Source organism: Chelonia mydas, chromosome 5 (assembly GCF_015237465.2).
Source record: "Chelonia mydas isolate rCheMyd1 chromosome 5, rCheMyd1.pri.v2, whole genome shotgun sequence".
NCBI lineage: Eukaryota > Metazoa > Chordata > Testudines > Cheloniidae > Chelonia > Chelonia mydas.
In genome coordinates, this window is record NC_051245.2 from 103582727 (window position 1) to 103604876 (window position 22150).

At 39.5% G+C, this 22150-nt stretch overlaps 1 protein-coding gene across 5 annotated transcripts in view; it reads right to left on the reverse strand.

Annotated features, from left to right (window-relative positions):
• Positions 1-22150, reverse strand: part of PTPRD (protein tyrosine phosphatase receptor type D) — a 2140771-nt gene that overhangs the window by 1066107 nt on the left and 1052514 nt on the right. For all 5 annotated transcript variants that reach the window (XM_043546218.1, XM_043546214.1, XM_043546216.1 and 2 more), the window contains one exon: positions 10856-10899. The gene's annotated coding sequence lies outside the window, so the exon portion shown is untranslated. The remainder of the gene's footprint in view (positions 1-10855; positions 10900-22150) is intronic.

Sequence of the window (22150 nt, forward strand, 5' to 3'; positions counted from 1 at the left end):
AACAGAAAAAATATTTATAATTCACATTAAGCTATTATATTCAATCATTACATTCCTATTACATCTGTAATATATGCCATGTTCAGCTCTCTGTAGCTGATGCAGTGCTGAGTACAAAACTTTTAGGGGATCAGTCACAGACTGCTAGAACAAAGAACAGAAATTTTTGGGTGTGTAAAATCTTCCTGAAATATCTGATCACTTTTACACAGAGATGAAAAAGTTTTTAGCAGACATTAATGTTGCTGCTTCTGACTGTCAGTGCATCCAAGAATATCTAGAACCCTTGGTCATACAGTTTGTTATACACGTTAATAAATAAAGGATCTCAAGACTCCACATTTCACAGCCAAGACCACAGGGAACCCGTAGAGGTAAGTGTTGATTGAATCTTTGCTACACAGCTTGAAGATATTTCTATGTTGCCCAAAGTGCCTGGTTTTATAATCTAAGTATATGTAAATCTCTGTTATGCTAATAGTGAGCTCTGGAGCTATAGCAGTTAATTTAAGATGCTTATTCTGAATAGTAATGAAGTTAAGGCTTCTGAAAATCTATGCAGGAGGTTCTGAGACAACCAAAAGAAAACAAACATAAGCAATTGATTATTGTTATTATTATTTAAGATTACATGCCTCCAGTCTTGCAAGAAGTGGCATTTCTCTGCAGAACTAATCAGCTTTAGTCCCAGCTTCAGCAAAGCACTTAAGCTTCTGCTCTCATTCCTTCACAAAGTGCCTTGCTCCCTACTCCCCTATCCACCTACCCACAAACAAAAGACACAAAAACTAACAGCAACAATAAGTTTCAGTGCATCAGAACCAGGAAGCCCGTCAAATAGTCAGTCAGGCCACTGGATAATCGAGGGGCTAAAGAAGCACTCGAGGAAGACAAGGCAGTTGCAGAGAAGTCAAATGAATTTTTTTCATTGGTCTTCACTGAAGAGGATGTGAGAAAGGTCCCCAAACCTGAGCCACACCTGTCCCTGACTGAGATGTCAATAGAAGTGGTTTGGGGAAAATATGATAAATTAAACAGTAATAAGTTACCGGGTCCAGATAGTAGTCACCCAAGAGTTCTGTAGGAATTCAGACATGAAATTGCAGAATTACTAATTGTGCTATGTAACCTGTAACCTTAAATCAGCCTCTGTGCCAGATCACTGGAGGATCGCTAATGTAATGGTGATTTTTAAAAAAAGATTTGGCGGCAATCCCAGCAATTACAAGCCAGTAAGCCTAAGTGGGTAGAGGTGGGGTCTTTTATTACTCTTTCATGGTAGTATTGCACTGATGGACTCCCTTAGGAGTCCTATTCAGCCCTCTTTGGGCAGAAAGAGTGGTACAGAGTCCTGGAAGGAGAGGCTGTACGTTAGATGGAGTAGAAAGAAAGGTGCTGATTAGGGTTGCCAACTTCGAGGTACAAAAAACCCAAGTCAGGGATGATTCTGAGCCCATAAAACTGGAGCGCTGGCAGTGTGTATCAAGCACCCTCAGAGATTTCCTGGGACAGCTACCTCAGAAAAGGGATGATCTTGGGAAAATGTGGATAGGTGACAACCCTAGTGTTGGAGAAATCCTCTCTTAAGGAATCCAGACAGATGTGTATTTTTTTTAAAAGAACAAGATGGATCATTATGATTCCCATAAATTAGAAACTTTCAAAAATATTGGAGGTTCTAAAATGCCAAGGTTTTTACGGTTTGTTCTGTTTTTAAAAATGTACTTAACATACACTGTGTTTATCTTAAATCCTCAGCTGCAGTACAAAATGTTACATGAAACAAACATTGTAAATAAGCAAAGCAGGGTGCCTTGACACAGCACACGCACATCTTAATGTCTAAACCTGCAGGAGTCTCTGCAGTGCTCCCCATTTTGTCACTCATTTTAGTCCCCAAATTCCCTAAGTTCCTTACAAATTTATGCCTAGCAAAGAAACAGAAAAGTAGAATCTGACAGAATAAAAGCTTTTCACCAACTTGTAGGGGTTTAATGAAACCAAAATGATTTCAGGTTTCCCTTCCCATACTTTAGAATACATTTTCCCATTTAAAAAAGTGGAAATTTCAGCTCATTCTGAGTACTCAGAGTAAATTATTTTTAAAAGACAATATTTTATCTTTTGAAATGATTACAGGATGATGGGGGCAGCTACAATAAGCTCTCACTTTCACTATCTAACAACAACATTGAAAGAAAAGATATTGGAAAAATGTGCCATAACTGTTTATTCTGTTTTATTCAATAATTTTTTTTAAGAAACAGTCACAGGCAATACTTTTTGACTTCTCCAAGAGTATCCTTATTTCATTTATACAGCTTGCTTTTTTTTTTTTTACTTAAACAAAATTATAATTGTCTTAAGCTTTGCAGCCACTTGTTTCCCAAAAATAAATTCGTAGAGGGTATTATAATGACACATATAAGAAGGGTTTAATTTCCTAAAGCTATTAAAAAGCTCTCTCTAGAAAAATAATGTGTTTGAAGATCAAATGAAAGACAATATCTGAATAACACTAATCCCAAGGAGAATTCATGGCACCTGCCAGGCACTGTAAATGTTTTATAAATGTTGTCTTTTGCGAAGTCAACTGCAAACATCATAAGGACTTTTGTAAATATGTCTAGCGGCCTCTTTGTTTGAGTAGAAATATTGAACTTCCCCCCATTATGATTATAAACTAGAGACGATTATTTTAGATTTTTTTAAAAAAAACTATTTGACTAATAACCTCTCTCTTCTGTCCTGGGATCAAGTTTCAAATTGCACACAGATTTTAAGTGTTTGAAAATCGCTTTTTTAACAGTACAAAGGGTTACAAAAATGCCTACATGGAACTTATTTGTAGGTAAACACATAAGAAAGCTAAATTGGAAAATAAGGAATCACTTGAAGTCTGATTCACAATATCTGAGTAAACTGAGGAGGCTCTGCATGGCAGCGGAGAACTGTGGCATTACTTATTATAAGAAGGAGACTCATGATTTCGTATTGGAAAAAGTAGAATATTTGTTTCTTTGGGAGAGACACAATGCCACATCCTGTATGTCTGTAATTCTTTAGTGATTAAAATAACTGGATTTTAAAATGTAGTAATCGGTAATAATTTTCAAACTATATCAAATTAATTTGACCTGATCAATTCAAATTTCACTGTTTTAATTAAGTATAATCTTTACTAGCTGATATTTTAAAAGAATTGAAAACTAAATTAAACAAAACAAAAACAAAAAACAGGAAAAATACCTACACACATAACATGTGAAAGTTGTGTGATGTACAATATTAAAAGAAATTTATGATACTTTAAAGGGATACTGTCGTATTAAAATATCTGAAACAGTTTTTGTCACCTATATTACAATTAATACAGTAACTCATTTTATAATATAGTATTTTAATAATGAAAGAAGTTTAAAATCAAATTGACTTTTTAACCTTTAGAGCTTACTTTTGTACTTACTTCAGTTTGGACAACAGTAATAAGCTCTTCAGTTTCACTTTGGTTTATAATCAGTTTCTAATGAATTTCCCTTTCTGCTTGTTGTGAACAAGAAGCATGCCATGGTATGAACTTGCAAACACAGCATGGAAAAATTTTAAGCCAGACAAAACGGTTTCCATTTAATTTCTCCCCCACCTCCCATATTTCATGAGAACATTCAAACATTCTTTTCATTTATATATGTTCACATGGGTATTAATAACAACATAGGAAAAGCAGGGCTTAGTTCACCATTGTGTTACTTGGTGTGGTCCTGATGTAACTCCATTGACTGCAGCACAGTTTGAACAATGTAAACTGGAGTAACTATGGTGAATCAGGCCCAAGAGTGATTAGCTGCACCATCATCATCAATTTATGTATTTATCTGTGTATGGATCGATTGACTGTGTAAGTAATTGTGTGGTACAACAAGACGGCAAATTACTAATAAGAAGTTGCAAAACAGCAGCAGCATATTTTTTCTCAGGGGGGCTATTTTCAAACTCTGACCGTAACTGCTGATCGAGAGAGAAAACAAGAACCATTTTATCATAGTTCTTACCTACATTCAACATCACACAAAATACACTCGCGTTACATTTTCCTCATATGGCAACCGTTTTACTTTCTCTCAGTATATTTAGTAATTTTACAATCAACACTGGCTACCATTTTGGATGCAATTTTCACGTTATTACACATTACTCTGGCCACATTCCTAAAGCTCAAAAGTGTGTTACACATTCTTGTTTATAATATTGAATGTATAATTAAATAATCAAGTAATTAATTCGTAAATATAAAAGCACTGCAAAAACACAGGAAATTAAAAAAAACACTATGAGATAGGACTCTTGGCTTGATTCCATGACTTCCAGTACAGTTTGTTTAAAATGAAGGCCCGCGGAGGTGGAGAGAGGAGAGAAAATAACAACAACAACCAAGCCCCAAGGTTGTACTAAAGCACTGATTTTTCTCCAAGGACAATATGATCATTACAATTATTAGATGAAAGCAGCCCTTTGAATAAGAAGTATAAGGCATTTATTCAATTGGTATATTACATGACACACAAATTCTTGTTACTGTTTTCAATAAAGAATTTAGCAGCATCTGATGTACTTTCTAGGAGATGCCCTCAAACTGGACTCACCCTCAATGATGCAGTGTACCTTTCTGAAGCAATGAAGGCCTACTGGAGTTTTCATTCTCCAGGGAAAGCAGTTGACTGGGATTTTTCCTAAGCAAGCAAAGCTTTATTCTTTATTGGATGATATTTAGGATCCCTTTCAATCACGCTACAGATGATATATGTTGAATCATCATATCTTCTGCCCTAACAACATCCCACCTCCTGGTCAGCACTGCCTACTTTTGGAGAAGTGCTAACTGGCTGTAGGATTGATATTAGGGGAAGGTTACAGACATCTTGTGCTGCTACAACCTCTTGACAGGCTAACTGATGTCACCAGGACTCTGACATCATTATCTATGTCAGCACAAGCCTCTTGCTGGCCATCCTGGGAATTAGCTCTTGGCCCTTCCAGTCTGCCTTCAGCCAGTGGTGTCATGCCTGCAGTCACTGCTGTCTTCACTCTTTGGACCCGTGTCTCCCCCCGGAACACAGCTTCCTCTTCTGGACACAGCCCTCTGGCTGGGCCCCCACTCCAGTATCTCCCCCTTTCTGGGGGGACCGATAGTCCTTAGTCCTGCCACTTGCCTCAGCGGCCAACTGCAGTTCCAGGTCCAGCCCCTAGCCCCAGGGGCAAACTGCAGTCTGGATACCAGCCACTCTCCTCATTGGCAAGTGGGGTACAACGTGGGGGTGGGAACCAGGCCCACCTGCTACTCTGGGTCCTAACCCAGGTACCGTATAGCCGACAGCCACTTACTGCCCTCCTCCCACCTGCTGCTTATTTTCCCTGGGCCACTTCCCCCGTATCTCTAGCACCCTCTCAGGCAGCAGTCAGCCAGCAGCTCACTCTCGCACTCTGCTGCCCCTGCCCAGCACTGCTCTATTTATGGTGCTTCTTCAGGCAGCCAGACCTCCTCCCTTGTCTTCCAGGGAGAGACTCTCTTCTACTCTGCTGAGCAGCCCTTTATATATGGCCCTCACCGGCCCTGATTGGCTGCTCCAGGTAGCCTTCCCCCTACTGGTGGGCTCAATAAGCCCTTTCCTGATTAGTGGGTTCTGTGCAGCCTCCCTGACACTGCTTTTAACCCCTTCTTCTCCCTGTGTGGGGCACCTGCCCCACAACAGTCATTCCGATGTCTCCTCCTGAATTTGTCCCTGACAGAACCACTCAGCTTCAATTTGCAATTATGTAGCCCAGAAACAACTGTTCAGGAGCCATATTATAATACATACACAGTATCCTATGGACAGCACAGCAGTTTATACGACAAACTGAATTATAGCCGTAATCACCAGTACTAGTATGGTTAAATGTCTGTTAATATTTCTGTCATAAAAATAAAGGGAAGGGTAAACTCCTTTAAAATCCCTCCTGGCCAGAGGAAAAATCCTCTCACCTGTAAAGGGTTAAGAAGCTAAAGGTAACCTCGCTGACACCTGACGAAAATGACCAATGAGGACACAAGATACTTTCAAAAGCTGGGAGGAGGGAGAAAAACAAAGGGTCTGGGTCTGTCTGTGTGATGCTTTTGCCAGGGACAGAACAGGAATGGAGTCTTAGAACTTAGTAAGTAATCTAAAAATTACAGGTTTGGGGATTTTTCTTTTCTTTTTCTTTTCATTCCTTTTTCATATCATTCTTTTCATTACCATGTATCAGTCCATCATATTTATAGAGTTCTGATCACCATTGTATGTTTTGTAATATGTCCTTATCTCATAATCCACTCTTTTTACACAATACTTATTAGATATAAGCGGCAACAGTGTTTTTTGGAGTGTTGTGTAAGAACATCTAATGGATCTGAATGCTAATGCTTACAATGGCAATTCCTTGCAGTACTCTCAAGTTGCTTCAGCTGATTCAGGAGGAGCATTTTAGGGATCGGGTGGGAGCTCCATTCAAGGATGGGTTATAGCCAATGTGGGACTTTTTTGTGGTGTGGATGGTAAGATCAGCCGGGAAAATCCTACAGGACCTCACACTAAAATAATATACCATGGTGTAATTGTTTTATTATTAATTATAATTGTTATTATTATTATTATTATTATTATTATTTCATTATTAATGCTGAAGCAATCTATTTCTTTGAGTGTCAATTATTTTCAAATGATAGCTGAAAAAAAAGATGCAAGCAATTCATAAGCAAATACTTGGCAGTGGCAATTCCTCTTGGCTTTGCCTACCCTAATTTGAGTCATACTCAGCATAAGCACTACTCTCTCCTGCACACTGCCCCCTTCAGTCCATGTTTGTGTCAGTTTTGCCTATCCACATTTTGCCACACTTGGGTGGGAGGGGTATGCATTTTCCTGTAAAGTTTTATGATACATATGAAAGCCTTTTCATATCCAAAAGGCTCAATTTGTGTCTGTAAGATACAGCTCTGTGTTTGGGACAGTGCAGGAGGACATTGCCCTGTGGGAGCTCATGGTGGTGGCATGCCTCAAGCAGTAGCAATGACTCCTGGAGCTTCCAGTAGCATAAGGGAGTGGAACTGCAAGGACCCCTTGTATGGCCACTGGGGAGTAGCAGGGGTGATGATATATCTCTGCCAGTTTCTTAGGATAGGCTAGTGCCACCACTGGTGAAAACATCACTGTCTTGTGCTTGGGGTGGGAAGTATCTGGACTTCAGTTGTGCCCAGCCACAGAAGTGCAAGAGGGAGAGTTTCCCTTCTTTTTGCACTCAGTTTGGCAAGCATAATTTGTCCCAAAGGATGCTACATCTAATACTTTCTCACAAAGGAATAGATTATTACTGTTCTGACTAATAGTATCTATCACCTTAGACAGACAGACAGACACACAAGATATGGTACAATTTCCACCACCTTTGAAGCAGGAACCTACCTAAACTTAATTACAAAATAATTTTAACATGATTTTAACCCACTCCCAGACAACAATGGTTGGGCAAACTTTTCCAGTGGTGTATATCATATTGCCTGTAGGAGTTTGGACAGAGACTGTGTTTCATAGCACCTGGGGTCCCTTTGTCTTAAGAGTCTCCTATCTCATAAAGCAAATATACAAAGTGAGGCCTCAATATTTGTGGTTTGACAGAGCAGCATGGTATTAGTCTAAGGCCTGCTGCCTTTCAGTTCTCTTGTTCTGCTCTTCCATAAGAAAGGGTGAGGGGTGCCGGGGGGAGGGGGGAGGGGCAGGGCAGCTCAAGGTCCTGTTCTCTCAAATTTGAATATTCTGTTGATGTCTTGTTTAAAAAAATTATCTTTGTTAAAGTTGGAAGCTCCCACTGTGGTTTAATTTTGTTAAGAGTTCTTTGGTTTTAAGTGCAATAATGGATGAGCATGATGAATTACACTGTCAATATAAAAGAAGACTGTATATCTGTTGTTAACATATTGTTTGGGTGTTTAACTCAGTGAAATAGCTTAGTGAGAGAAGTTGCTTAAACTAATATAATTTTGATTAGTTTTTTAAACCAATCTACATATTTTGTGAACCAAAATTCTTACTTATAAACATTCATGGTTCATACAAATGAGATAGTGGCTGAAGCCTCTGTCAAAATGTAGTTACAGGTAGCATGCACACTAATGTCCATTGTGAATAGTAAGCAGTGGAACTCAGGGAATCTGCTGATTTGGTGAAGGTAACACAGAAATAGTGATAGCTTTCTTGCTCCAGCTATCCTTTTTTAAGGAGAATTTGAGCTTCTGACAGGCTCAGGCCCAGGCCCAAGGTAAATCCTCCTGTTCATAATGAACACAGGTTGCAGTTCTGAAAGCCCATTGCATTTTACAGACTCTGTCCTTCAGACCCCAATGGACCTTAGCTGGCATGGTCAGATACCCTACGGGTCAGATACCTTACACCTGCACTGCTGCATTATCAGGGAAGAGACCAAACTGATCAAGATGGTGATTATTTATTTATATGACTGTATGCAATGGGGTTCTGGCTGTCAGAAACAAATGATTCATATGCCTGTCTATTGTTTATTGATGACTATTGCTGCTAGTTTTGTTGTTTCCTGGATAATTCCTAGGCATTATTTCTATAAATGAATGAAATGTAAAACAATTCTAGCCAGTAGTTCGAATAAGTGAAATGTATGTCTGTTGCATCGTGGTGTCTATATCAATAGAATAGGCCGTTAGGCATAACACCTCCACATTTCCCTGTATTATACCATTTTTCCCTCCTGCATTGACATAAATGATTCACCAGTGTTATTTTCACCAGCATAAAGTGGAGTGCATCAACACAGCATCTTTCTGAAGATAACGGTCATTTCAGAAGCTAACCAATCTCTTTTTGACATAAAAATGGTGAGACATCTAGCTCATATTTTGGTCTTATAAATGCCATTACATTTTCAGAGTAATGACTTTATGGTATGCTTTTTCCTTTAGAACTTTACCCTTCCTTCATTGTGGATCCTATCTTTGATGCCTTTGGGATATGAATTTCTACGAATAAGGCTGACCCTCATTGTTTAATTGCCTTGGAACAAACAAGAAAATACCTCAGCAGGTGAAGGATAGTCAAGGGACCTTAGGAAAAAATACATTTAATAGCCATGTTATGAACTATTATATATCAGCATAGCTCCAAAATCAGTGGAGCTTTGCCAGCTGGCTCTTGGAGTGCACTGTAAATGTAACAAACTCTAGTGAATGCTCACAGAACACATCAAAGAGGGGCAATTGGACATCATTAACAAAAGTGTTAAAACAAGGATTTAAAGGCAGATTGTCAGCGGGTGTAAACTGGCATCGCTTCACTGACCGTAATCGTGCTCTGACAATTAACATGTGCTGAGGATCTGGCCCACAGTGTTTTAGTGGTAGTACCAGGCTCCAGGGGTCCTCCTATATTAGGGAAAGGGCAGAATGAAAGGATGTCTGCTCCTGACCCTCTTCTAAGTGCCATGCACAGGGGACCCTCCTCCAAGACAGCTCCGCTACATCTAGCCTCCATACCATATTCAGTAAAACTGCACTTATTCGGCTATTTTGGGAACTTCTGCTCCCATGGAGACAGGGACTGGATTTTGGTCTAAAGTCCAAATACTGATCCCATCAAATCAATGGATCTATTGCAAAACTACCTTTACTTCATCATTTACATCTGAAGAGCTATTGTGATTTTAGGTTAATAATTCAGTCTCATTGCATGGTGGAATAAGAGAACTAGAACAATGACTAGCATCAGGTGCTGTGTTTTTACGTAATATCTCTGGAAAATCAATATTATTTATGTTGTATTGCATTTTATTTCATTCCCTACCAAATGCCATGCCAAAGGTCTGTCACATCAGAGATTTATGCCTCTATCCATTCACTTGCTCTCTGGCAGTTCTCAGATAACTGGCACATATTTCCTTGGGTATGTTCAACCCATAATGACATTTGAACAGTGGCAGTAAATGATATGCATTAGGGATGAAGAAAAATAAATATGCAAAAGGCACAACAAAATGCTAAGATGGAAGCAATATTTCAGTTTTAAACCTCATGAAGTCTAATGTGTGTGATATAAATCCTATATTACCATTTTCACTTACTGTATTAACAAGTCAGTTTTAGAAGTACAGTAGAGAGAATACAGTTATTACACTCTGAAGTTGAAATTAAAAGGAGAAAAGCGTGGAAATTAACATGTAGAATCTACATGTAGATTACACAGAAGAATATGTAATTTGTGAGCACTCTTTTGGCTATAAAGCATATATACACACACACACAAACATAATTGAAAAGGCAGCAATTACCACTGATGAGTGCATTTAACCACACCACTTTTTCATAATTCTCTGACGTTTTTTAGCTCATGTATCCTTTGGGTACTTTCTAGTGGGAAATTATTTTAAGGAACAATAGAAGTGAAGACTGCCTCTTTTTTTCAGGCTTTTTAGGAGCTCTTGAGAAACTCTCTTATTTATTCTGGTAAGAGTTTCACATTTACTTTTACTCACTGAAAGCTTATTAATACTGGTGTCAGAGGTACCAATTTCAGCACTTCTTACTCAAAGCTCTCACTGAAGTCAAAGGGAGTTTTGCTTGAATAAGGAGGGTAGAAGCAAGTGCACAATTTAGCACACATGCTACTGTGGACTCAGTGGAGTGGCTTAATTTTTCAAATTCATGCACAAGTTACACTGAATTTAAACTCATAACAAGTCATTAAAATCTTAAAATCAATCACACTATCTAATCATTATAAAAATATGCTCAAATGTAAAGAACTGTTTAACTTACTCTTCTCCAAGGCACATCCTGTTGTTGTCTCTCAGGATAGAGATCTAAAACAAAAAATTGAAAAAGAGCATTTTATATCACCACTATTTAAATTAATTACTGTGTGAGATATTTTCTCTTTTTATTCAGAATCTTGTATGTGAAATAGCACTTGTTTTCCGCAACAGTCCTTTGAAAGAATGCTTGTTTATAACTATTTCAAAGGATTTATATAAAATTAGGTCATTTAATGAGAGCATCAGCAATGAAAATACACAAACACCAAAAGGGAAAAAAAAGTGCAACTCCCATTAATGTTACTAGTAGTAGCACATACAAATGGAAGATAAAATAGGCCCTTCTTAGTTCACAAATTGGAGATGGTTGACATTAAAATGATTATTTTTCTTCTCATACCTATTCACGAAGAGCTAAGAGGTCTTACTGTAAATGCAATCCACAAACAAATTTTATTGTAAGAGTTTTGTGCTATAGCAGAGAAAAAATTTCCATACCACAATTTTCATAAACTAAGTAAATATTCAATGCTGTTCATAGATTTGGAGTTTTAGAGTAAGTCCTAGGGGAGAAGGATTCATGGTCAGAATGCAAGTGAAAGAGTCCAGAATGCATGACAAATTGTGTTGCCATGTGTTCTATTAATAAATATTATATATAAGTTATGACATGACTGAATATGCAATTTATCACAGTGTAGTACACTTGGAGTACATATAAGAAACAATTCATATAAATCCTAGTTTTTCTGATACAGGAAGTAACATCATAACTGTCATAAACAAAGTGGATGAAAACAAGGGGTTAAAATAGACTAAATCTTTTCAACCTATGTTCACTATACAGGTAGCTGTGAATTCAATCATTTTGGAAGAGACACCAGGAAGCCTACAGCGGTGCTTTCATGAGATCTTTGCTTTTTTTATAGGTTGCAAAGCTGCAGTTAGTCCTGTTCTTAAAACAAGTTATATACTTTGTCCAGCTATACCAAAAGGAGGAGAGGAGACACTTGATATGGATTTAATCAGGCTGCAAATTTATTATTAGATTCCTGGAACTACCCGCCAGATAAAAGTGTACAGTTTATTTTTTAATTACCCGGGGGAAGAAGTGGCTTCCATGAGCTCCCCCTCTTTCTACATCTGGGTCCCTCCAGCAAATCCATTGCTGGGACCTTACCATCCACCCCCCATCGTAGGAGAGGTAAGGTGGGCTTTCAGAAAGGGGGGTTGGCTCCCTGCTGTTCCAACCATAGGAGCCCCAAACCCCACACAATTCCGTTCCTTTAGCACCTTCCTTTAGCACCTTCAGCACCTCCTTTTAAAAAGTCCTTTACCAAGCCATTTATCTGGTCACTGGATGCCTTCCCTATGGAGTACCTGCACTGGACATCCGCCACAAGGAGGCACCAGCAATTAGCTTGGTTGTGTTCCCCCCCCATTCCCTAGCCTGCTGAGTGGAGAAAGGGGTTTCCAACACCAGAGCTTGCACTTTTAAAGCCTTTCATCCTTACATACAAAAGGGGTGAGTCAGTGCTGCAAAGCTGACCAACATCACCTCTTTTGCAGCAGTTTCTGACCCTTCCCCGCCATAAAGCACTACTGTCTTCCTCTGGCAAGCCTGGATAACGGCCACCTGGCTTTCAGTGCAGGGCCGCCATCTCCCTACATAAACACACTTCCTTAGAAATTTTACAGAGTTTTGGATTTTTTTAAAATGCTTTTGCAGTTCACCTTTAAGTACAGTGACTTGATCTTGTCACTTGACATGTCAATGTCTCAAGCAGGGTTTGCTGATCAATATCTAATGGAAGACATGGAAAGAAGTACAGCATGTTCTGCATTAATTCTGGAACTACATTTGTAGGGGGAGAGGTATTTGAAATGAAAGATAATTCTAGCAACTTCTTCAAATTCCATTTTTAACCCTTGTCATAAATATAAAGGGAAGGGTAAACACCTTTAAAATCCCTCCTGGCCAGAGGAAAAACCCTTTCTCCTGTATAGGGTTAAGAAGCTAGGATAACCTCGCTGGCACCTGACCAAAATGACCATTGAGGAGACAAGATATTTTCAAAGCTGGGGGGGGGGGGGGACAAAGGCTCTCTCTGTCTGTGTGATGCTTTTGCCGGGAACAGAAAGGAATGGAGTCTTAGAACTTAGTAAGTAGTCTAGCTAGAGATGTGTTAGATTTCCTTTTGTTTAAATGGCTAATAAAACAGCTGTGCTGAATGGAATGGATATTCCTGTTTTTGTGTCTTTTTGTAACTTAAGGTTTTGCCTAGAGGGATTCTCTATGTTTTGAATCTGATTACTCTGTAAGGTATTTACCATCCTGATTTTACAGCGGTGATTCTTTTACTTTTTTTCTTCTAAAATTCTTCTTTTAAGGACCTGATTGCTTTTTCATTGTTCTTAAGATCCAAGGGTTTGGGTCTGTGTTCACCTATGCAAATTGGTGAGGATTTTTATCAAGCCTTCCCCAGGAAAGGGGGTGTACGGTTTGGGGAGGATTTTGGGGGAAAAGACGTTTCCAAGCAGGCTCTTTCCCTGTTATATATCTGTTTGACGCTTGGTGGTGGCAGCAATAAAGTCCAAGGGCAAAAGGTAAAATAGTTTGTACCTTGGGGAAGTTTTAACTTAAGCTGGTAAAAATAAGCTTACGGCTTTTTCATGCAGGTCCCCACCTAGAGTTCAGAGTGGGGAAGGAACCTTGACAACCCTGAATTCCTTTTAAGTCAGAAATCTGCAAGATCAGCTGAAGCACACCAAAGGATTGGTAAATCAAAGCACCTAAAACCCAGAGGCCTAACAGTACAAATTGAAGGAAGGGTGAGTTTCTCTCAAGTGGACACTGCAAACTTGTTACCACTTGCAAGCATGGCTTTCCCAAATCACTATAATACACTACACAACACCTATCCTTGTCCTTCGGCAGACCATGCATCTGCGTAGAGTCACACAGGGATGAAGGAACCCAATCCCTCAATTTCCTTGAGACGCATCAGCCTCCTCTTTAACGGCTGCTTTCCATATCGCCCCTCCTTTCATTCCTCCCAAGGAGAGTTTAGGGAATGAGTAGCTTAACCTACAAACAGTTTCACTGCTGCCCTCCACACACTTTCCCTCTCCCTCCACCCAACTGCTTCCCAGGCTAGGAGTTGAGTGGTTACTTGTTTGGAAAAGCAAATTTGAGGCACCTCAGGAACAATGAGCGAGTACCAATCTTCAGTACAGGAGATTGAAAGAAGGAGAGAAACCACAGTAGTAAGTGCAAGCTTGAGCTCTAAAGAAAAATGTGCCACCAACTTCCTTTCCCATTTTATTGACTGTTCAATGGAAATGAACAGGTCTTAATGCCAACGGAATGGTATGTGATTTTCACCTTGAAGGAACAGAGCTTCTTCTGATCTTGTTTACACTAATTTAAACCAGAAATGAGCCACTGAAGTCAATGGTATTACCCTGGTGTAAATGAGCTCAGAATCTGTCCTCACATGTCCCTGGAATTTTAAAAGAATTAATGCATTTTGAACTATTGTAGGACTGGGTGATATCAAACAAAAATGAAGAGACTGATATTTATTATTATGGATAATCTTTTACACAATGTCCTAAATGCATGTGGCCTTTGAAAGTTGGAAAGTCAGTGCCAAAGAGTTCATAAGATTCCTTCCACACTATTTATAATACAGATGTGTGTTCATAATGTGTTACCAAAAAAAATGACATTGTGAAGAATTCAAAACTTTGTGAAACAAATTGTTGACAATTTGTGTGAAATTCTATTAAAAACTTTCCGTCATTTTAACCCAGCCTTGCTTACAATCATTCTACTCACTTCAGCTGAGTTCTGTACAGTGAAACAAATACAAATCCAATACGGTTTTGTGGAGAGAAAGTGAAGAGAAAGGCAAATACATCTGCAGGTGCAACTTGCAAACACACAAACAATTGCCCATGTTCCTCTCCCATGAGAACTGTTATGAGGTGAATATCTGTGTTGCAGATGAAGGGCACTAGATAAGAGGTAAGCGTTAACTATTATTATGAACCTTATTAATAATCATTATGAATTTTTACATTTATTTTAAACCTACTACTGTATTTTTTAGAGTTTCTATGCTATTCGGGTAATATTTTCAAAGGCACAAATAACAATTAGGTACCTAGTTTCAACTGACTTTCAACAAAAATTAGACATTTGTATCTTTTAAAACCTCTCCCTTAGAGACTAAGGGTACATTTTCCAAAAGCACCTGAGTGCCTTAGGATGCTAAGTCATACTGTAAGTCAAAGGAATTTGGGCTTCTAGGTCACTTGGGCCCATATTTTTATACGTATTTATCATAGAATCATAGAATATCAGGGTTGGAAGGGACCTCAGGAGGTCATCCAGTCCAACCCCCAGCTCAAAGCAGAACCAATCCCCAACTAAATCATCCCAGCCAGGGCTTTGTCAAGCCTGACCTTAAAAACTTCTAAGGAAGGAGATTCCACCACCTCCCTAGGTAACGCATTCCAGTGTTTCACCACCCTCCTAGTGAAAATGTTTTTCCTAATATCCAACCTAAACCTCCCCCACCTCAACTTGAGACCATTACTCATTCTGTCATCTGCTACCACTGAGAACAGTCTAGATCCATCCTCTTTGGAACCCACTTTCAGGTAGTTGAAAGCAGCTATCAAATCCCCCCTCATTCTTCTCTTCCGCAGACTAAACAATGCCAGTTCCCTCAGCCTCTCCTAATAAGTCATGTGTTCCAGTCCCCTAATCATTTTTGTTGCCCTCCACCGGACATTTTCCATTTTTTCCACATCCTTCTTGTAGTGTGGGGTCCAAAACTGGATACAGTACTCCAGATGAGGCCTCACCAATGTCGAATAGAGGGGAATGATCACGTCCCTCGATCTGCTGGCAATGCCCCTACTTATACATCCCAAAATGCCGTTGGCCTTCTTGGCGACAACGGCACACTGTTGACTCATATCCAGCTTCTTGTCCTCTGTAACCCCTAGGTCCTTTTCTGCAGAACTGCTGCCTAGCCATTCAGTCCCTAGTCTGAAGCGGTGCATTGGATTCTTCCGTCCTAAGTGCAGGACTCTGCACTTGGCCTTGTTGAACCTCATCAGATTTCTTTTGGCCCAATCCTCCAATTTGTCTAGGTCCCTCTGTATCCTATCCCTACCCTCCAGCGTATCTACCTCTCCTCCCAGTTTAGTGTCATCTGCAAACTTGCTGAGGGTGCAATCCACACCATCCTCCAGATATTGAACAAAACCGGCCCCAGGACTGACCCTTGGGGCACTCCACTTGATACCGGCTGCCAACTAGACATGGAGCCATTGATCACTACCCGCTGAGCCTGACAATCTAGCCAGCTTTCTATCCACCTTATAGTCCATTCATCCAGCCCATACTTCTTTAACTTGATGGCAAGAATACTGTGGGAGACCGTGTCAAAAGCTTTGCTAAAGTCAAGGAACAACATGTCCACTGCTTTCCCCTCATCCATAGAACCAGTTATCTCATCATAGAAGGCAATTAGATTAGTCAGGCATGACTTGCCCTTGGTGATTCCATGCTGACTGTTCCTGATCACTTTCCTCTCCTCTGAGTGCTTCAGAATTGATTCCTTGAGGACCTGCTCCATGATTTTTCCAGGGACTGAGGTGAGGCTGACTGGCCTGTCGTTCCCAGGATCCTCCTTCTTCCCGTTTTTAAAGATGGGCACTACATTAGCCTTTTTCCAGTCGTCCGGGACCTCCCCCGATCGCCATGAGTTTTCAAAGATAATGGCCAATGGCTCTGCAATCATATCCGCCAACTCCTTTAGCACTCTCGGATGCAGCGCATCCGGCCCCATGGACTTGTGCTTGTCCAGCTTTTCTAAATAGTCCCGAACCACTTCTTTCTCCACAGAGGGCTGGTCACCTCCTCCCCATACCGTGCTGCCCAGAGCAGTAGTCTGGGAACTGACCTTGTTCGTAAAGACACCAGAGCCAAAAAAAGCATTGAGTACATTAGCTTTCTCCACATCCTCTGTCACTAGGTTGCATCCCTCATTCAGTAAGGGGCCCACACTTTCCTTGACTTTCTTCTTGTTGCTAACATACCTGAAGAAACCCTTCTTGTTACTCTTAACATCTCGTGCTAGCTGCAACTCCAGCTGTGATTTGGCCTTCCTGATTTCACTCCTGCATCCCCGAGCAATATTTTTATACTCTTCCCTGGTCATTTGTCCAATCTTCCACTTCTTGTAAGCTTCTTTTTTGTGTTTAAGATCAGCAAGGATTTCTGCATTTTTAAAAATATCTCCCACCAGCTACAGATTTCGGTGCTGGGTTTCAGTTTACTGGCCATCTTGTTCTATGTATGAGTTAGGCACCTAGTTGCTTTTACAAATCCCACCGTGCACCTATCTGCATTTTTAGATACCAAAATACCTTTGAAAATCTCCATTCCACAGTTCAGATTTGAAGAAGTGGCAGCATGGCTAGACAAATGTTTGTGAAATCAGTAGTTATCATGGAATTTTTATAATAGACACAGCGTATGAGGTGTTTTCATCAAAATGTTCTTCCAATGGAACTGGGGCTAGTGGAGGATTTCATAGATTCCAAGGCCAAAGGGACCATTGTGATCACCTAGTCTGGACTTCTGTATAACACAGGCCATAAGAACTTCCCCAAAATAATTCCGAGAGCAGATCTTTTAACAAAAACATCCAATCTAGATTTGAAATTTTTCAGCGATGGGGAATCCACCATAACTTTTGGTAAATTGTTCCAATGGCTAATTACTCTCATCGTTAAAAAATAATGCCTTGTTTCCATTTTGAATTTGTCTAGCTTCAACTTCCAGCCATTGGATTTTGTTATACCCTTTTCTGCCAGACTGAAGAGGTCCTGATTAAATATTTGTTCCCCATATAGGTACTTCTAGACTTGTATCAAGTTACCCCTTAACATTCTCTTTGTTAAACTAAATAAATTGAGATCCTTGAGTCTATCACTATAAGGTGTTTTCTAATCCTTTAGTCATTCTTACAACTGTTCTCTGAACTCTCTCCAATTTATCAACATCCTTCTTGATTTGTGGGCACCAGAGCTGGACACAGTTTTCCAGCAATGGTCACACCAGTGCCAAATATCAAGGTAAAATAACATCTCTACTCCTACTCAAGATTCCCTTCTATGCATCCCAGGATGGCATTAGCTCTTTCAGTCACAGCATGACACTGGAAGCTTATGTTCAGCTGATTCTCCATCATGACCCCCAAATCTTATTTAGAGTCACTGCTTCCTAGGATAGAGTCCCCTGTCCTGTAAATATGTCCTACATTCTTTGTTCCTAAATGTACACATTTATATTTATCCATATTAAAATGCACATTGTTCCTTTACACTGTTTTACCAAGCGATCCAGATCACTCTGAATCAGTGACCTTTCCTCTTCATTATTTAACTCTCTCAATTTTTGTGTCATCACATGTGGTCTGGGGTACTGTATCTACAGATGATGGGGACATGATTGTGTTCCATAGACTTAAGGCCACTGGGCAAAAGTGAGTTGTATTTACAGAATGTAATTTCTTCATAAAGTTGCAGCTGGGGGGGTCTTCAAATCAGATCTGAGTATTGTGCACTGATATGCATGAGTTGAGAGGTGTTACTCAGCAGTATGTAATATTTACTCTCTAAATCAAAGGTTAGCGAAATGGACTAAAAAACTATCAAAATTAAACCTCTCTTGAAAATACATCAATTACTATCAAATGGCTTAAAGTATTTAACCTTTAAAGCAAGAATGTTTGCCTGGTATTGATTTATTAGGTATTACAAGCTAAGAAAACATGCTGTGTTTCAGTTTGTTGATTGCCTTCAAGGATCATCTTCTTTACAAAGGCCAGCCAGCTAGGGAATACTTAATTCCTCAGAATAGCTTGTCAATTAAAGGCAAATATACACAGTGAGAAAAGCAGGGGGGCTCAGGGTGAGGGGAGTTAACTAGAGAGTTATTTTGAATATCAAAATCTTTCTAAGAGCTGAGAGTTAAATCATAGAATGGCACCAGCCGACAAACTAAGACAACGCATTACAAACACTGGCATAATGAACATTAATAGAGGAAGCAAGGAAAGGTAATATTTTCAATGCTATATGTTCATATGCATATTTAGTCATATTCTAGAAAAAATAAGATATATTGGATCAAACTCTATCCTGAGATACAAGCCACAATGTCAACATGAACTCAAAACTGTAAACTGGCTTCACTGGGAATTAAGTTTCCGTATTGTATCCAAAAGCAGAATTTGTTCCTTTAAATATTATCTGGCTTAGAGTAGAACTAGAACTCAAACTAGTCACTTCCATGCACAGTGCATTACATGTTCATAAACATCTACTCACTAAGCAACTGCTATGTCAAAAGCCACTGACTAGTTATGTGGTAATATACACAACAAATTATCTTTATACTGACTCTTTAACCATGTATTATTGATTACAATACATTCTCCCGCCCCAAAATATTTAATATTCAAAAGTTATGTAGTCCTTTTATATAAAGGATGTTAGAACAAAATCAGGCAACGGCTGAGGGACGTGTTATGAAAATCTGAAGAAATCAGAAATTGGTCTCCCCCATTTTCCACCTTTGCTAAAATAGTTCCAACTAGTAAAAATAATATGTAAGGCATGTGGATAAACAAAGAGCAAGTCACAGAAGATTTTTCTGGTAGTAGCAATCACTCACTACAGAGGCTCATTAGGGAACTGTAGGGGCAACTATATCATCATTTTATCATATAAATCATATCTCAAAGGTAACATTCATCATAAAACATAAATCAAAAATCAAAGGTAACATTCAGTAGACCTAAAAGTGCTTTCCCACTGTGCTTCTTGTGACTTTAAATATGGAGGAGAGGTGTTTTAATTCCTGTTTCCCACCCCAGCAATTCTTGACAGTAACTAGTTAACCAACTGCACCCTATTCCAATATTTGCCATTATATACAGGAACAACGGAGAAGTATGTTAGCTTGAGATTTTGGTTAAATTTAACAATGTTAACAATGTTTTGATTTTAAAATATCAACTTTCAAGTGCAGACTTCAAAGTTAACAGCTCACAAATGAATGGGGGCTGTTGTTTCAAGCTGTCTGCAGATTTGGACACATATCGCTACGTCGGTTTATGCTTGTTTAATTTTCTGAAAATTATCTTCACAATCAGGCTAGAAACCATTTTTGTTAATAAAAAATTAGATTGTGCAGCACAATTAGGCAGCAAATAAAAGAAGGATAATTGTGCAGCTCATAATCATGCCTACACAGGGCTCTTTATATGTTTGCATGTATATGATAATAAAAATGAGTTTATAGTCACAGTGTCTGAACTCGTAAACACAATAATTCTTTAAAAATAAAAAACCCTACTTTACTGTATTCTAATAACTCTTAATTTTATGCCCCTGTCAAGAGCGCTGCAAGCTACTGCTGTAACCAATGAGAGCAGCTATGTTAACTTGCAGTGACAGTAGCGTTGGAATTATGCCTGAGCTGACTCCTATTAGCTCATAAAGGAGCATCAGTACCTCCCAGGATGGTGGGGTCAGACTATGTGTAAGTGGTCTGTATTAGTTCTGGCAGCTGAATTCTACCTCTGAGTGATAAATGGTAAAGGCGCAATATTATCAGCCTGAAATACTGACATTAACACGTCACTCCACTGTACCATCAATAGATTACATGGATGGTAAGGTAGTATCTGTCTGTTGCTCCCTTTAAATTTTTCCCAGAGATAATCTTGTCTGTGCAAGTCATGTAAAGCACAGAATTAACACAGGCACATCTCTACTGATAACATAGTTATCTCTATGAATTCACTTGAGGGCATTTTTCACTATGAGTTTCATTTTGTGTTTGGCCTTTATGTGAACCTACTGTAGTCTTCTTGAAAAGAGCACACACAACAAGAGCACTGTTTAGCACTAACTAAATGTAAGCTCCTTATTTATTTTTTTTACTTTCCAGTATTATGAATTTGTTGTTTATCTTTGTCACAGTTCGCAGTCTAACTCCACCTTTGACACCTATTAGTCTCTTTGAGTGTACCCCCTTTTAGGTCTCAGGCCTCAAGCCATTACATCTCTCTGTCTCTGGGGATGGAATCATGTGATTTTCCCACTCTCAGACAGGACCTCTTTGCACTGAGATCCTCTGGGATGAACCATGATTATGTCATGAGGCCCAAGGTAGGGTCAATACCAGAAGTTCAGTTTCTTCCAAGAGATATGACCAATGACATACAGTAACCAGACATCCTTCTTGAAGCAAAGTGTTGTTTATTTAGAACCAAGGGATTTCAGAGAAAAAGATCTTAAAACCATGTAGTGTTTATATACGCATCTCTGTCTTCACTTAGGATTACTGTCCCCTGTAAATCTGGGGAGGCCGCAGCTGCTTCAGACTTTCCTGTAGGACCTGTCTCCATAAATTTCCCCATCAGTCTGTTCTCCTCAGGAACACCTCATTGACAACTCCACACTCTCTCACTCTCCAGAGAGTCTATTTAACCATTTAGTTCTCTCTAGGCATCCAGTCACAGCAAAACAACAGTGCAACTATGTCTGGAACCTGAAAGTAGTATCTACTACTGAAATAATTCAGCCATTATTTTTTCCCCCCTCCCCCGCCATTAACCTAAACCAATACATTAATAGAGGAATGCCCAATAACTCAATATAACAACACATGGATTACCTCACTAATCCAGGTCAATTTGACAATTTGGGCAAGAGGCACAGAATTTTGGGACCTTCTTATACCCCCAGGCCAGAAAAAAAACAGGTCATGAACAAAACTAGGGTTTTTTCCTTGCAAGATACCCAGCAAATGGTGTGGCATGGGCCAAGTGCAAGATTTCCCTGGGGTAGGGTTGGGGAACCAGGAGTTAGGTTCAGACCTCCCTGGTGTGGCGGTCTTTCTCAAGACAGTGCAATTGCTCACTGTGAGGAAATATCTCAGGTTGCTGGGAGTCCACTATCTTCTCATGATTAATGGCTCACCTCACACCTGTGCATAGGCCCACTGTAAATTCTCATCTCTCTTTTGCTCTTCAACAAAGTTAGAAAACCTGGTCGGGATATCAGATTAGGTAAAGGGGGCAACCCACAATTCTGGGTGGGACCATGGTACCAAAGAAGCATCTGACTGTCTGGAACTTCCCTCATCCGGCTCTGCTACTGCAATGAGTCATCTCTGAGTCTGATGAGTGCTGCTGAGCTGATA